Consider the following 16,740-nt stretch of genomic DNA (forward strand, 5'->3'; position numbering starts at 1 on the left):
TTCCTCAGAGCCACTTGGGGAGGCACTTAAAATAGAGATTCAGACGTGAAAACAACCTACATGCCCATCAGCAGATGAACGGATAAGATGTGGTGGTGTTCAGTCGCTCAGTCGTGTCTGACTCTTTGCAACCCCAGAGACTGCAGCACGCCAGGCTTCTCTGTCCTTCGCCAGCTCCCGTAGTTTGCTTAAGCTCATGTCCATCAAGTCGGTGATGCCATCCAACCATCTCATCCTCTGTCGTCCCCTTCTCCTCCTGCCTTCAATCTTTCCAGCATCAGGGTCTTTTCCAATGAGTCAGCTCTTCACATCAGGTGGCCAAAGTATTGGAGCTTTAGCTTCAGCATCAGTCCTGCCAATGAATATTCAGGACTGATTTCCTTTAGGATGGACTGGTTTGATCTCTTTGTAGTCCAAGGGACTCTCAAGAGTCTTTTCCAAGACCACAGTTCTAAACGATCAATTCTTTGGCACTCAGCCTTCTTTATGGTCCAACTCTCACATCCATACACATCCATTAGACAGCTAATAGTGAGAAGGGGACGACAGAGGATGAAGTGGTTGGATGGCATCACCGACTCAATGACCATGAGTGTGAGTAAGCTCTGGGAGTTGGTGATGGACGGGGAAGTCTGGTGTGCTGCGGTTCATGGGGTTACAATAAGTCAGACATGATTGAGCAACAAATGACGTCCTCCAGGGTGGGTCACATGGTCTTCAGGGCATTAGCCCACTGTGGCCCCCTTTGCCTGGCAAAGCACTTAAAGCTACTCTTTTCCACTTCACCCCAAACTCTGTCTCCACGTTTCTGTTTGGCACCAGTGAACAGGGGCCGAGTTTCAACAACAATATGTCAAGAGGGATAAAGGCTATGCAATTGCATAAGAGCAACGTCTGGCAGGGTGTTCAATAAAGACATAGTGTGTGCAGGACAAGGGGGACGCTGAAGCCAGGGGGCAGTGAGCTCACAGGGGCCGAAAGACCCTCCTGGTCAGTGGTAGAGGGCAGAGGTGGGCGGGGCTCCTCAGATACGAACACCCCAAGAGTAGGGGAATGTGTCCCCAGCACAAGCTGGAAGAGGGGAATTCAGGCAATTAACGTATTCACTAATAAGAGAGAGGTGACGAGAACGAGCCTGGGAGAGCGACCCCGCCCACTGAAGCCCTGCAGTGGGGTTTCTCCCGCTCGGGAGCGGGTGCTGGGAACAGTCCTGGGGGGTTGCTTAAATAAACACCCTCTGCCTCCCCTAGGTGCCAGGGCGGAGCTGTTCTAACCATCACTGAGTTTTAAGGATTTGAGTCTGATAGGCACTTGTGTTTAGGAAAGACTCAGCTTTTCTAAAATAACAGTTGATTTCTGAAAGCTACATATTCAAAAACTTTGCCTAATCTTTCACATTCGACATACGCATCTCATTTTCCATTTGTAAGACCTGCAAATCTTAACAGTCACTTTTAAGGGTCTTTGAATACTACAAATCTAGTTCATTAAACCTTCAAAACTTTGAATTGTGATAATAAGGGCAATATATTAAATTTCTTCTTAGGCATTTCAATTGCCTAGCGGACAAAACCTTCTTAGTACTAATTAATTTTTAGAGATCTAATGATTTCACTTACAAATGCAGTGAACCCAGAGTTTCTTACGTATTCTAGTCCTGTGAATAAACGTACTAAGATTTCTAGATAGCATTACAAGGCTAAGTCAACTGGATAATTACATATTTAACTCTGGATTTATGAGGCTTTCTTTACAATAAACCAGGTTCTTTAAACCTTAAGGGACCATGAGATTTCAAAGCTATCCAGATATCTTAATATGAAAGTCCAAATTTTATGGCTTTTGGTATATTAATCGCTTCTAGAATTACAAGTCTTCCTGGGTTTATAAGATGCTTACCTATTAAGGGAGAAAAGTGCAGTTTTAACTAGCAGGCTTTACTTCTGATGAGAGGTGGTGGTCAGCGCCTCGTGGGGTCCAGTCAGCCCTGGGTGGGCTGCATGTCCTCAGTCACTGAGTCGGCGACCGCGGACGTCAGGAAAAGACGCACAGGTTGCCCGCTTCCCTAGATCTAGGGTGTGCACTTCCTTCACAGATAGTTATAAAATTGTGAACAAGTGTGTACTCGAAAGTCCCCAAGAGGAAAAGTGAGATCTGGCTGCTTTTGTTACCGTGTGGCCCACGGGCTTGTCATCACCGCTCAGAATCCCAAAGGCCCGCGGGGTCCCTGTCACCACCGCATCCCACCCAAGTACAGACACCCTCTTGTCTTCCTGGTATATGTTTACCACCTAAGCTGTTGTTGTTCAGTAGCTAAGCCGTGTCTGACTCTTTGCAGCCCCACGGACTGCAGCACACCATGCCTCCCTGTCCACCACCAACTCCCGGAGCTTGCTCAAACTCATGTCCGTCGAGTCAGTGATGCCATCCAACCATCTCATCTTCTGTCGTCCCCTTCTCCTCCTGCCTTCAATCTTTCCCACATCAGGGTCTTTTCCAGTGAATCAGCTCCTCGCATCAGGTGGCCAAAGACTGGAGCTTCAGCATCAGTCCTTCCAATGAATATTCAGGGTTGATTTCCTTTAGGATGGACAGGTTGGATCTCCTTGCAGTCCAACGGACTCTCCAGAGTCTTCTCCAACACCCCAGCTCAAGAGCATCCATTCTTTGGTGCTCAGCCCTTGTGGCCCAGCTCTCACGTCGGGGCAGGTGGTTGCCCCAAAGACTGCCAGTCTGTTTAACCTGGAAACCAGCCTCGTGCGGTGCGGAGCCGGCACCAGGCCCGCCTCTCAGCCCGGGGTCCCCCCGCCCAGCCGCCGCGTTGTGTCTCCACCCTGGGTGTGGTCACAGCTGTCCAGTTCTCGCCGCCGAGTGGCATCTGGCACACACAGTCTTTAGATGACTATCTGCCCTCTTCCGGGGGCCTCGGGTGGTTGCCAGCCTGGGGCTGTCGTGAAGAGTTTCAACATAGATTGTCCTGCCCGTGGTCCCTGAGGCACACGATGCTCATTTCCATGTCAGGCAGTGGAATTGCCAGCTATGGGCCTGTGTCTTCTGCTCTAATGATTAATAGCACACTCTTCCCCAAGTTGGTGGCTTCAGTTCCCACTGCTGCCCGCAGCATGTGTAATCCCCCAACCCTGCCGCATCCCTGACACCTGGTGTGATCAGTTTTCCAAATTTTATCGGTCCTGACGAGTGTGGAATAGCATCTCACTTTGGTTATAATTCTCAACAAAATAGAGAAGCTTTTTACAAGTGTATTGGTCCTGTGGGTATCATTTTTTGTGAAGTGTCTGTTCAAATCTCTTAACCCGTCTTATTAAGCGATTAAAATTCTGTTGATTGGTAGTTCTTTGGGCTTCACTGGTGACTCAGCAGTAAAGAATCTGCCTTCGATGCAGGAGGCGGGGGGATGGAGAAGATCCCCTGAAGAAGAGAATGGTTACCCACTCTGGTATTCTTACCTGGAGAATTCCATGGATAGAGGAGCCTGGCAGGCTGCAGTCCATGAGCTCACAAAGAATCAGACATGACTTAGCGACTAAGCAACAAGAAGGAGTTCTTTAAATACTCTGGGTGTGAGATCATGCTGTGTTTTTTTTAATGGGTCATGGTAGACAGAATATGCTCCCCCGGCTAAAGAGCCCCTGATCCGCAGGTGGACGGGCGTCACCTTACACGGGGACGGTGACTTGGCGGAGGTGCCTAAACAGAGGATCTGGAGACAGAGAGAGGGCCTGTGATACCCAGGTGGGCCCGGTCGGATGCCAAGCCTTTCAGAGCAGAGGGGCTTTCCCCGCCACGCCCAGAGGGACGGCGGGACGGCGGCCCGGAAGCAGGGCCAGAGGGCGGTGCTCCTGCCGCTCTGAAGACGGGGAGGGCCCTGAGCCAAGGAGGTCCAGGAGCCTGCGGCAGCAGGAACCAGAGAGAGAACAGACCCTCCCCAGAGCCTAGAGAAGGAACCGGCGCCGGAGCCGACTTGCTTCCAGTCCCGTCACACCCACACCCGACGTCCAGCCTGCACGGCCCCGTGGTGACACGTTCCCCTCGTGCTTTAGGCCCCTGAGCTGCAGGTAAGGAGTTGGGGCAGCCGTGGAAAACTAGCAACCTACGTGTCACAAAGGGCGTCCCTGGCAGCCCGGTGGTAAAGGGCCTGCCTGCCAAGGCCGGAGATGCAGGAGGCCCGGGTTCGATCCCTGGGTCAGGAAGATCCCCTGGAGGAGGGCATGGCAACCCACTCCAGTATCCTTGCCTGGGAATCCTGTGGGCAGAGGAGACTGGTGGGCTACCGTCCACGGGATCGCAAAGAGCTGGGCACAGCAGCGCGCGCGCGCACACACACACACACACACACACACACACACACGTGTTGCGAGGGATTTCTGTCCCTGGGTGAGTTTCCTTCCATTTCCCACGTGGTCCTTTGATAAACAGAGGCTCTTGATTGAATGCAGCTGAACCCATCAACCTTTCCCTTTCCACCCCGCCCCTCTGGAGTCTCGGATAAGAGGCGTCTCCCTGCCTGAGAGACAGAGAGCTCTCCTCCGTCTCCCATCAGGCTGTTGAGCTTCGCACACTGGGGTCTGTGATCGTCCAGGGACCGAGGCTTGTGCGGAGCGAGGCTCCTGCCCTCGGGGTTTTGCACGTGGGGCCTGCCGCCCTCCCTCTGCTGGGCGGACGCAGCCCGTGTCCCGTGTGGGCCCGAGTTTGGTGTTTCAGTGGCTCTCGGGGGAAGCTGGTCCAGAGCAACCACCACAGTGACTGGAAGCAGAAAGCCCCTGTTTATAGCAGACTCCCCTCTTTTCAACCAGAGTGTTCTAGTCTCAGGGTGACCTGTTTAAAAGCGTGTGATGCTGGGAGTGAGGCAGGAGGAGGCAGGAGCCTTTGGGGGAGGGAGGGGACCCCCTGGTCTATTAATGGTGGGCGCTTAAGGCTGCGGCTGATGCTTGGGGGACACTGGTGACTGCGTGCTAAGGGGGGCTGAACTGCCCCTGGCTCGGCTGGGTCAGAAGGCCCTGCTGCAGATCGGCTGTGGGAGAAATGCTCAGAAAAGCTCAAGCTCAAAGATGCAAATGAAAACCGGCAGGAAAAAGTATGTCAGAAAACAAACTTTAAAACCGTGGTGCTTCTGGCGAGGCTGTGGGTCTCGGAGTTCAGATGCGGACAGGAGGGGCTGGACCCTGCGGGCCTTACAAGCGGAGGCAGGGGAGCAGCGGGGGCCTAACCCTCGCCGGGGACGGAGCAAAGCTCGTGGAGGCTGCGGGCGGCTGGGTGAGCCGCAGCTTCATCTCCGAACCTTGCAGCTGTAGTTGTACCCTCCCCACGACTTCCAGCTGATGCCGTTGGCGCAGCCCGCGTGCGGCCCCTGGAGGTAGCAGCCGTTCAGGCTGGACGAGTGATAGGCGTGGTACCGCCAGGCCCCCTGGAGCGGCACGCACAGCTGGAGGCGCTCCCATCACGGTCGCGGTCTTTGGTGCAGAAGAAGTGACTTCTGTGGTCCGTCAGGGAATCACCTGCTGGTGGGGGGGAACGGGCGGAGTGGGGTGTTGCTGGTCCTAGAGGGAACCACCGTCGGGGGGCCCTGCCGCCCACCCAGCACACCTCCCTCTAGAGACCCCCAGGGGGCTGACAGCCCACCTCGGCCGTGGGGCAGAGGGCGCCTCCTGGTCCCGGAACTCTGCACCAGGGCGTGAGCCTCCCTCCAGCCTCCCCTGTTTCCTCCTGGCTCCCCAGAGACCCCCAGGCCCTCGGGGCCCTCTCTCCCCCATGGCCGCGCCTCTCTCCTGGGCACCGCCCCCTCGCACTGGCTCGCCCTGGTCATCCCAGGGGCCCAGCACCACCTCACCAGGGGCCCTGGCTCCAGCTCCAGCCCCGGGCGTGCAGCTGACCTCTGGCCCCTGCAGTATCCACGCCCCCCCCACGCCTGCCTGGCCCTCACCTACACCCTGAGGTCAAGGGTCCCCGCCCTGCTCCTTCCTTGGAGGCTCAGAGGAGGCCGTGTGTGTCAAACGGGCGCTTGAAGGCTCCCGTTAGCCATCCCCTCCGGCATCCTGGAGGGCCTTGCTCTCTGGAGCTCTGCTTCAGCGCAATCCAACAGGCGCCTAGCTCCTCTCCTGGACACAAGTGCACCCTGGCGTTTCCAGGATGGGCCACAGGAAGTGCCTTCCCAGTGTCTGTGACCAGGGGTCTTTCTGGAGAGAACACCCCACAGGGTTGGTGTTCCGTGGAGCCGCCTGGGAACAGGGCTCTAAGGCCTCCTATGAGCTGACCGTCCTCCTCCAGGTGTTAGCAGGGACAGGGTCACTGACCTCAGTGAATCGCGGGCCCCACATTGCAAAGAAACTCAGGCACAGTCTTGTCTGCCTCCACAGATGGAGAAGCCAGGCCCTGAGGCAGGAACCCCCAGCCCAGGGTCTCTCGGGGAGACAGAGCCAGGACCCCCAGCAGCTGCTCTGCTTCCCCAGCCCCGAGCTGAAGCGCCGGCCCCCGCGGTGCCCCGTGCGGACTCTGACCTGCACCGCCCACCACAAAGGCCCCCGGGACCAGCTTGTACTTCTCAGCTTCACCCGCCATCCGGAATGGCTGGTGCTTGGCAAATCGGTGGTTGCCCTCAAAGTCCACAAGGTCTACCCGGAGCTCACTGGTTCCTGTTGGAGGAAGGTGTTCAGGTCTCAGCAGAAGGGGCCCTGTGCCTCCAGGCAGAGGAGGTGGGAATTTGGGTAAATTCTGGAGGGATATCTGAACTTGGCATCTGGGGAAAATTCAGCAGGGAAGGTGTGAGAGGCTGGTGGATGTGAGGCTCCGGGGAGGGCTCCCTGACTTCCGACAGCTCCCCTTCTGTTCCATCAGTCTCGCCCGAAATCCCACGGTTGGTGTTCCTTAAAAGGAGTGAAGCCTCACTCTGCTGGAAACCCTAAATTCTCCTGCAAACCGCAATGAATGCCAGGGCAGGAAAGTGTATTTGTATTCGTTTCTTTTGCAGGAATTTCAGGCACATGAGTGGATACCTTCAAGGTTGCCCTGAGGTAGTGGGAGAATTTAAGATAGGATTCACAGGTCTACAGTTAAACTCAGGACCACCCATGAAGCTGAGTCTATGAAACAGAGCAGTGGGCTGAGGGGGACTGTGTCGGGACCCCCACGTGCAGTGACCAGGAGAAGGAAGGAGGGGGCTCCGGGGTCTCAGAGCCCAGATTCAAGGCAGGACCGACGGCTGGGAGAGAGAGGAGGGCCACCGCAGTCCAGACAGCCTGCTGCCCACTTCCTCCTCTCGGGATCTAAGGTCTGATTGGTCCTGAGACCAGAAGACATCTTCCCTCCAGTAACCCCCCTTCTCCCGATTCTGACACTCAGCGAGTCTGAGAGAAGCGCACCCCAGGCTGGCACAGGCATAACCTTCCTGCTATCAGAGGAGAGCACGCGGGGGGCGAGGTCTTCTGCTCCACACGGCCCAGGGCTAAGGTCAGGAGCTGTGGGCTACAGCCCCCCAACCACAGAGCCCCCGCTGTGGCCCTACCCTGGGCGGTCAGGGCATGGATGTTGTCATTCCCCAGCCAGAACTCACCCAGCTGACTGCCGAAGCCCTGCTTGTACGCGGTCTAGGTCCGGAAGAAGTCCACAGAGCCATCCCTCCTTCACTGGAAAACCTGTGCATGAGCTGGGGGGTGCTGGGAGACAGGCCCCTGCTGCCGTCCCCCCGCGGGGTACCCCGCCACCCGTGAGCACAGCGCCAGTAGCTCCCAGCGCTTCAGTCTGGGGCCCAGGATGTGGGTCTCATCAGAGACCCTGGGGACCACCAGGGGAGTACCTACACATGGCCAAGGATAACATGGAGACTCAGAGAGGGCAGGCGACAAGCCCAAAGTCATGCGGCTGGAGAGAAGTGGGCACTTCTGGGCCTCAGCCCGTGGCCCAGAGTGACGGGCCTCCTTGCCCCTGCCCCGACATTTCTGCTTCTCCCGACCTAAGTGACAGGACGGGGTCAGCCTGAGCCTGGGGTTAGACAGTCTCACAAAGGCCTCTAAAGACTGATCTCCCACCAGAGGGGCCTCCCGAGTGTGCCCACCACCGCCCACGGGCCACGGGGCCATCTCTGGGACCCCCGGCAGCTCACGATCCCCCCCGCCGTCCGTGTCCATGTCACACAGCCCGGTCAGGGCCGGCAGTCGGGCAGGTAGATGGTGTGCCAGCTGCTCGGGAAGTGCCCCCTGGTGAGCAGCTCCTTGCAGGTCCAAGGTCCTTGGTGGGGAACCGGGGGGTGGACGCCAGGTCGGGAGCCTGGGCAGGGCAGGGGCCACGCAGGGGGCGGAAGAGGGGATGACTGCCCGGGGGAGGGTGGCACGGAGGCCCGGGACGGACGGAGGGCACCCCCACCTCCCGCTGTCCCCACCTCGGCCCGGGCACCCTGCCTTCCAGGGGAAGTTATAAGCTCCCACAGGAAGACTGCTGTGGAAGGCACATGTCATTCAGGCAACAGCTGCCTGTAACTGGGGAGCAAGAGGTGTGCAGAGAGTGTTTCGTGTGCCCCTGGCCTTCTGGTCCACCGCCCCCACGGAAGCAGGTCCTGGCTGAGGTCCAGGGGTGGGGGGTCGGCCTGTGGGCAGTCACTTGCGGCACACGAATGGAGCTGCCCCGGCTCTCCTCTTGTGGGAGAGAGGACACGCACGTCACACGTCTGGAAACAGCCCCGTGCCCTCCCCCACTCTGCTCCGTGAACACAGCACCGAGAGTGGAAACCATTACCCAGCTCTTCCGGGACGGACAGCCCCCAGCCCTGGGCAGCGGTTCCTAGGCTCAGCCACACGGGCTCACTGGGTGCAGGCAGCCAGCTTGGGGAACTGGCTGGACCACCGTCCTGGCCACCTCTCCTGGGCTTCGAGGCTCCCGGCAGTGAGGGTCATCTCCTCCGGGCCCATCACTTTCCACCACCAGTGTCTCCATCAGAGCCTCTGGGCGTGGAAAGTCCTGGGGGTGTTTGGGGTATGCTTGGGCCCCGACAGTGCACTTTCTGTTTGTCGTCAAAGCTTGTGACTGTGTCTTGTGAACACTCAGTCGTGTCCGACTCTCTGTGACCCCATGGACTGTAGCCTGCCAGGCTCCCCTGTCCACAGGGATTCTCCAGACAAGACCACTGGAGTGGGTGGCCATGCCCTCCTCCGGGGAAATCTTCCCAACCCAGGGATCGAGCACATGTCTCCTCCATCTCCTGTACTGGCAGGCGGGTACTTTACCATTAGCACCACCTGGGAAGCCTGACTGTGTCTTGGTGTTTTACCTTTTCTTACTTTTAGAAATTTTTAAATAAATGGGCATAAATCAGAAAAAAACAAAAAGCGAAGCATCCACAGTCATGCAATAAGTCAATGTTGCCAGTCTCCTGGGGGCAAGACTGGCAGCCGCTGGCTCCTCCAGCCTTCAACCACCAGGACAGCCCCTCTGCCCCCACCCGTGGGCTGGACGGGCGGGGCCAGTGGCATGGTCTGAGCTCCTCCCCCAGACGGTCTCCTGGGCCCCGGGGCACCTCCTGTGACCCAGGCCTCTGGGACCACGCCCCCCAGCCCCCTGCAAAGTCTGCCAGGTGCCCCTGGGGAGGGGAGGGGCTCACGTTTCTCTCCACGTGCACCCTTCTCCCCTCGGGCTCCTGGGGAGAGACAGGGGGTGCAGAGGACGCCCGTCAGTGGACAGCGACCCTCCGCTCTGGAAGCCACCCCAGGCTCAGCTCTTCGGGGGGTGGGGGGTGGGCGTGAGGCTGAGCCACACGCATGCTCCGCGGCTCACCCGGCTCTCTTGGCGGAACGGGTGGGCGGCTGGGGACTTGAGGCCTGGGACTCTTCCCTGGGTCACAGCAGGCTGCTGAGGACCCAGGACCCTGGACCGGTTCAGGCGCCTCGAGGCTCTCAGGACGCGGGCAGTAACAGGCGCGTCTGTCTCCCGCCGCCCTCCCGCCCTGTCTCTCTCCCATCTCTCTCTCCGCCTCCCCGCGCCCTCTCGGTCTGTCTGTCCGTCTCTGCAGACAGGCCCCAGGGTCCTGCTGGGGGTCACAGCTCTTCATCACCTGTGCTTCCTTTGGGTCCGGCCAGCCCTGCCTTCCCAGGGACTCTGGGCGAAGCTCGTTCTCCTGTAAATCCCAAAGACACACCATTGAGGGAAAGGCCATCTGAGGCATCCTACTTGGGCGCTCTCTGCCCTGAGGAATGAAGTCCTGACCCTCCTGCCCCGGCTCCAGTATCCTCAGGGTCGCTGCCCCCAGTGAGGGTGACAGCAGAGACAGTGGGGGCAGAGCCCCCACAGCCCCCGGGGCAGACGGCTGGCACCCCAGGGGCCACCGGCTTCCGGCTCCTGTAGACCTTGGTGTAGCAGGCCCGGTTCACGCTGCGGCACAGAGCTCTACCGCCGAGCTGGGCGCTGGGACCAGGAGCACATCCTCAGAGACTATCACCAGGGGCACCTGGAGATGCCAGCCACGGGTCCAGCTCTCTGTGTTCCCCCAGATGCAGGGGAGAACGTTAGCTGCTCAGTTGTGTCCAACTCTTTGCAACCCCATGGACTGCAGCTTGCCAGGCTTCCCTCTCCATACCAACTCCCAGAGCTTCCTCAAACTGAAGTCCATCGAGTCGGTGATGCCATCCAACCATCTCATCCTCTGTCGTCCCCTTCTCCTGCCTTCTATCTTTCCCAGCATCAGAGTCTTTTCCAATGAGTCAGTTCTTTGCATCAGGTGGCTAAACTATTGGAATTTCAGCTTCAGCATCATTCCTTCCAATGAACATTCAGGATTGATTTCCTTAAGGATGGACTGGTTGGACTCCTCGCAGTCCAAGGGACTCTCAAGAGCTTCTCCAACACCACAGTTTGAAAGCATTAATTCTTCAGTGCTCCGCTTTCCTTATGGTCCAACTCTCACATCCGTACATGACCACTGGAAAAACCGTAGCTTTGACTAGACAGGCCTTTGTTGGCAAAACAATGTCTCTGCTTTTTAATATGCTGTCTAGGTTTGTCATAGTTTTTCTTCCAAGGAGCAAGCATCTTTTAATTTCATGGCTGCAGTCCCATCTGCAGTGATTTTGGAGCCCAAGAAATAATAAGGCCCAGCTCTGCATTATTAATCTTGGCAGGAGGCTAGGACCACCCAGGGCCCCTTGCCCTCCTCCAGGCACTGATGTGAGGGTCAGGAGAGGCAGCCCCAGGCTCAGCAAGGGGAAGGGCAGGAGTCTGCCAACAGGCTCACCGCCCAGGGGAGTGGGGCGTGGGGGTGGGACAGAGGGGTAACGCTGCTTCCTCCTGGGGCCAGCTAAACACACCCCTGGCGGCAGCGGACCAGATATGCCCTCCTCCCAGGGCCCCCCAGCAGAACCCCATCTTGGAGCGTGTTTTAGGGCCCAAACCTTGTAAGGGGGGATTGCGCCGTGGGAAGATGTGTGGAGTGCTCGGGGCCCTCACTCTGGGTGGAGACCCAGCTCCTCCCTCCCTGGCAGTGCTTGGCTGCTCGGAGCCCCAGGTGTCTCCTCCGAGGTGCAGGGAGGGAAACCTGGTGCTCCGGTTTCCGGTGAGCATGCCGGGCACATGAGGCACAGAGCTCCTGCCAATGGTCACAGCAAAGCCAGTCCCGATCACTCGCCCGGAAGCGCGTGCTCCATGAAGACACTCCCAAACGTGAGCTGACAATAGCTGGGACCAGCGCCCTCCTCCGGGGATGGCGGTGCCGGTGGGTTCTGGGCAGAACCCGTGACCCAAACTCCCAAGCTGAGACCCCTCGGGGGCACTGCCCTGCTCGGGCTCCAGTTTGAGAACAGCCGGCGCTCAGCGACCCCCGTCACCGACTCGGAGCACATACCCTTCAGTCCACCGATGCCTGCCTCTCCCTTGGGCCCTGGGGCTCCGGGCAGCCCTGGGCAGCCTCGGAGGATGGACAGCTTGTCGGAGCCCTCCAGACCCACCAGCTTCATCTCTACAGAGAAACGCGGAGTTGGGGTCAGGGCGCTCGTCGCAGGGCCAACAATAGGCCGCCCGAACCAAGAGTGTCTGCCATAAGGTCCCCTGGTCCCTCGGCTCCGGCACGTGTCACTGGTCTCAGATGAAGGGTCAGCCTGGCAGTGAGCTTCCTGCCTCTGGTGGGCACTGGTCAGGTGGGGAGGCCATGCCAGGCAGAGCCGTGGCCTTGGACTCCACGCTGCCAATTCCCAGCCCCCCACCTCCATGCCGTGTGTCTTTGGGCAAGTCACTCAACCCCTCTGAGCTCTGGGAATCCAAATGGGGACAGAAATAAAGCTGTGGGGAGGATTAGATCAGATAATGCAGATTTTTAGATTCTTGGTATACTTCACGGCATTTTAAAAGAGCCTCATAAACAGTGGATACTTCCACTACATGACAACAATAAGTATTTATAAGACTTGGGGATTTGGGGACAGCATAACATTTTTAACCCCAGACCGCAGATTTGTGACCACAGAGCTCCTGAGATGGAAGGGGTCCCTGTAGGTCCTCCCGAAGAGAAGATACATTTGATCTAAGAACACAGAGCAAATTCCAGGAGAACAGGGACCAGGGGGTCATTTCCTTCTCGGGGGGGAAAAAAAAATTAAGTTTTGTTGATTTCAAAACTAAAACATCCTCATAAGAGACAACTTAGAGCGTGTGGGAGTCAGCCAGGCTCTCACTGCAGACGCGGGAGCTACTGCTTTGGAGTCGTCTCCACCAGAGATGCTCTCAGAGGAGCAAGTTTTTATGCTTCCCCCACAGATACCTCCTCAACTCACGGCGAGGCTGGTCTGTCCTCAGGCAACCTCTTTCCAGGCATGGGCCCAGCCCCCTGCACGGGATCAAAAGGGAGGCCACCCACCCTTACACCTCTAATCTGCTGATTCACACTCTGGTGTGAAAGCCGAAAATCTGCAGTAACAAACCCCAAGCGAGTGTGGGAGCCCTGGGATGAGAGAACCTTTCTGAAAAGTCCAGGAGAAGACAGGAAGCAGGGGGCATTGTCCTTCTTGGCTGCAGAGCCGAGACCTGACTGGACACTCCGTGGAGCAAATCCGAGGCTTGAGAGGGAGATAGACCCAGATTAAATTCCCGCTCCTCCCCCGCGGCCTCGGGCCATTCATCGTCTCCTAGTCTGAGGATGAGGCTGAGCCGCTGTCTTCGGAAGGTGCAGCTGGAGGGTTTTGCCCTGGATGCTCCCTGTGGTCACTGAGTGGGGAGCTCCAGCGTTCAGGGGCCGGAAACAGGTCCATCTGGCCTGGACAGGTGTCAGCAGCCCGGGCAGCGAGGGTCCCAAAGTGCAGGCACACGCGGAGCGGGCCAGCGGGCCCAGGGCCCCGGCCGTGCCTCCCAGCTCCACGGCCTCTGGTCCATGACCGCGCTCTTGCGGGCGGTGGAAACCAGCCTTTGCTGGGCCTGCGGTTTCTCCACTCCAGGCGGACGCCCACTTCCTCCCGCCTCTTTGTTTATACCCACAGGAGGTACCAGAGGATGGCAAAGGGCGTTTCCTTCCCTCTGGGCCCCAGCAGGCTGCCCGCTGAACTGGGTTCACTTCCACTGGCAGGATACCCTGTTCCCGGGTGAGAGAGCTCCCAGGACCCCTGCCTTGGAAGGGGTCTGCCTTTTTTGTGGCTTAAGGAAAGCTGCATCCCCAAACCCCCTCCTTATCACCCAGCTCTGCCCAGACAACACATGGAGGCTTTGACTGGGGTATGAGGAGGAGTAAGACCCCTCTCTCCCTCATCTGATTTCCAGAATGTTCTGATGACTGAGCACCTAACACAGCGGAAGAGAAAAAGAATCCTGGGCGCTTCTTAGGTGCCAAATGCTACTCACACCAGCCCCATTAGGAAGATGCCATGGTCTGAATTTCACAGGTGGGGAACTGAAGCCGCTCTGCTGGTGGGAGCCAGACATCTCCCCGAGTCTGTCCGAGGCCCCGAGGACCACCGGGTCTGGTCTTGACGCCTGAAGGTGAGGCTTTGTCTTGCCCCCCCAGATCCCAGAGGCTGTCCTGAACCAGCACAGGCGGTGGGCCTTCCAGGAAGGGCTTCTGCAGACGTGTGGAGGGTCACCAAGGCGAGCAGGACGGTGCCAGAGGGGAGGAGCTGGGGATGAGACTCCTTCGTGGAGTGATGTTTCTCCAGTCAGCATGCGTGAGCTGGCGTCCTAACCGCACTTACTCTCCAGCTAGGAAAGAAGCGCGGGATGGCCGGACCTGAGGTTTGCGAAAGGGCGCACAGGACCTAGCGCCCATCTCGTGGGCTCTGGGGTGACGCCAGACTTGGTACAGTGTTGAGCAGTGGCTCCAGCCCGCCGAGACAGAGGGAGAAAGAGGTCGCCTTGCCTCGGCCATCACTCAGCCCGCAGCCAGCTACGGATCTGAGCTTGGTCCATTGGAGAGGAGCTAGTTCAGGGTTGTTCATCCCGTCTTAGGCGGCCAGTGTGAGTCCCGCCGCCCCATCTGCAAGCAAGCCCCTCCCTGCATCAGGCTGCTTCCTCTTCTCGCTGTTGATAGGATGACTGTAGGTGGGACGCTGACCACACTATCACGTATCACTTTAATGTCCCTAAGAGTATGTGGGCCTGAAAAGATGACAGAACGCAAGACTCTGTCAAGTTCAGATATCTTAAAGTGGGGTCGACCAAGGTCGTCTGATTTCTGGCAATGACAGGTTAGGTATTTGGGGCCATTTGTCCTCAGAAAGACAAACAGAAGTGAAAGTATTAGCCCCCCAGTCATGTCCGATGCTTTGCGACCCCGTGGACTGTAGCCTGCCAGGCTCCTTTGTCCGTGGAATTCTCCGGGCAGGAATGGGTAGCCCGGAGTGGAGTGGAGTTGGTAGCCATTCCCTTCTCCAGGGGACCTTCCCAGCCCGTGGATCGAACCCGTGTCCCCTGTGGCTCCTGCACTGGCGAGCAGATCCTTTACGACTGAGCCGCCTGGGACTTGAAACTCTAGTGGGGTCTTCCTGTATCACTGTTGCCTGCTTGCTCCAAGCTGAAACCAACACAGACCTTCTCAGAATAGTATCACCCAAGACTTAAATGATTTCTGCAAATATACGTACCTTTCAAATTAAATCTTAGAATGCCATAAAAGATAACCAGGCTCATGAGGACAAAAGACAACAGGTACAAGAACAAACAGAAGCAACACAGTATAGAAACAGACCTGCAGAAGCTACAGTGACTGAAATGACATACAGTGAACGGCGAGAACAGAAAGGCTTCCCCGGAGACTGAAAACAAACAAGGTGCTCATCCATCGCCACTTCTGGGCAGCGTGGTGTCACTGTCAGAGTAGTGAGGCAGAAAAAATAAGTCAGATGTATACGAGTTGGAACGGCAAGTACAAGGCCGCTATTACTTTTGCAGAAAATTCAGGGGGATCTAAAATTTTTAGAATGAATGAGCTTAGCAAAAATCAATTATGTTCCTAAAAGTTAAACAGTGAATTACAAAAGGAAATTTTAAACATATGCAATAGTGACACCAAACTCAAATAACTGAATAACTCCGGCAAAATATACACTAGTCCGTGTAGAAACATCAGATGGGAACGAGAGATGCTTAGAGAACAACTGGAAGAATATTCTCTGTTCATGGATTCAAATGCTCAACGTTATAAAAATATGTTTCTCTCTAATTGATCCGTAGATTCACTGCATTATCAGATAAATGCCCCTCTTATTGGGAAACTTGACAAGATGAATTTGAAATTTGTCTAAAAGGTTAAAGGCCAATAATTAGGATGTCTTGAGCTGGAGCAAAGAAGGATGACTCGCTCTAGTTGATGCCCGTGTTTGTCGTGAAGGTAAAGTCACTGGGATGGTGTGGCACCAGCTCAGATCCAGACCGAACCATCAGAACCGAATAAAGGATCTAGAAACAGATGCAGGCGCGTGAGAGTGGCGGCTCCGCGGAGCCGGTGGGGAAAGGGCGAGCTGTGAAACTGAAGAACGGCTGATTTACAATGCTGCGTTAATTTCTGCCGTGCTGCAGAGAGATTTGGTTTTATACACACACGCATATATTCTTTTTAATATTTTTTCCATTGTGGCTTATCACAGGGTATTGGATATAGTTCTCTGCACTATACAGTGGGGACTTGCTGTTTATCCATCCTACATCTAATCGCTTGGGCTTCCCAGGTGGTAAAGAACCCACCTGCCAATGCAGGAAATGTAAGAGACGCAGGTTTGATCCGTGGATGGGGAAGATCCCCTGGAGGAGGGCAGAGCCACCCTCTCCAGTGTTCTTACCCGGAGAAGCTCACAGACAGAGGAGCCTGTTGGGGTACAGTCCATAGGGTCACAAAGGGTCAGACACGACTGAAGTGACTTAGCACACACACACGCATCTACTAGCTTACCTCTGCTAACCCAGCCTCCCACTCCATCCCTCCCCCAGCCCTCTTCTCCTTGAATAAACTTCCAATAAGCACTGTGAGCTACTGGGTATTCACATGGGAAAACCAGAAATGAAACTTGACCCTTACCATATAGCAGAAAAAGAGCCATGTTGGCAGAATCATAGACCCAAATGTGAAAGATGAAACAGTAGTCTTGGGCCACATCGTAAGACATCAGATAACTTTGTTGATTTCTCTAGCAGGAATGCAAAGAACTAAGTAATGGACAAGTCTGAAAACTGACATCGAAATTAAGAATACTGGGTTTTCAAACGACATCCCCGAGAGAGACAAAAGCTGCCAGGGGGTGGAGAGCAGGCCGCAGGCAGGAGTGACAAACC

At 56.4% G+C, this 16,740-nt stretch overlaps 1 pseudogene; it reads right to left on the minus strand.

Moving 5' to 3' along the window:
• Positions 1-3,779: 3,779 nt before the first annotated feature.
• Positions 3,780-16,508, minus strand: LOC122442540 (annotated as a pseudogene).
• Positions 16,509-16,740: the final 232 nt, after the last annotated feature.

This window comes from Cervus canadensis, chromosome 5, assembly GCF_019320065.1.
Source record: "Cervus canadensis isolate Bull #8, Minnesota chromosome 5, ASM1932006v1, whole genome shotgun sequence".
NCBI lineage: Eukaryota > Metazoa > Chordata > Mammalia > Artiodactyla > Cervidae > Cervus > Cervus canadensis.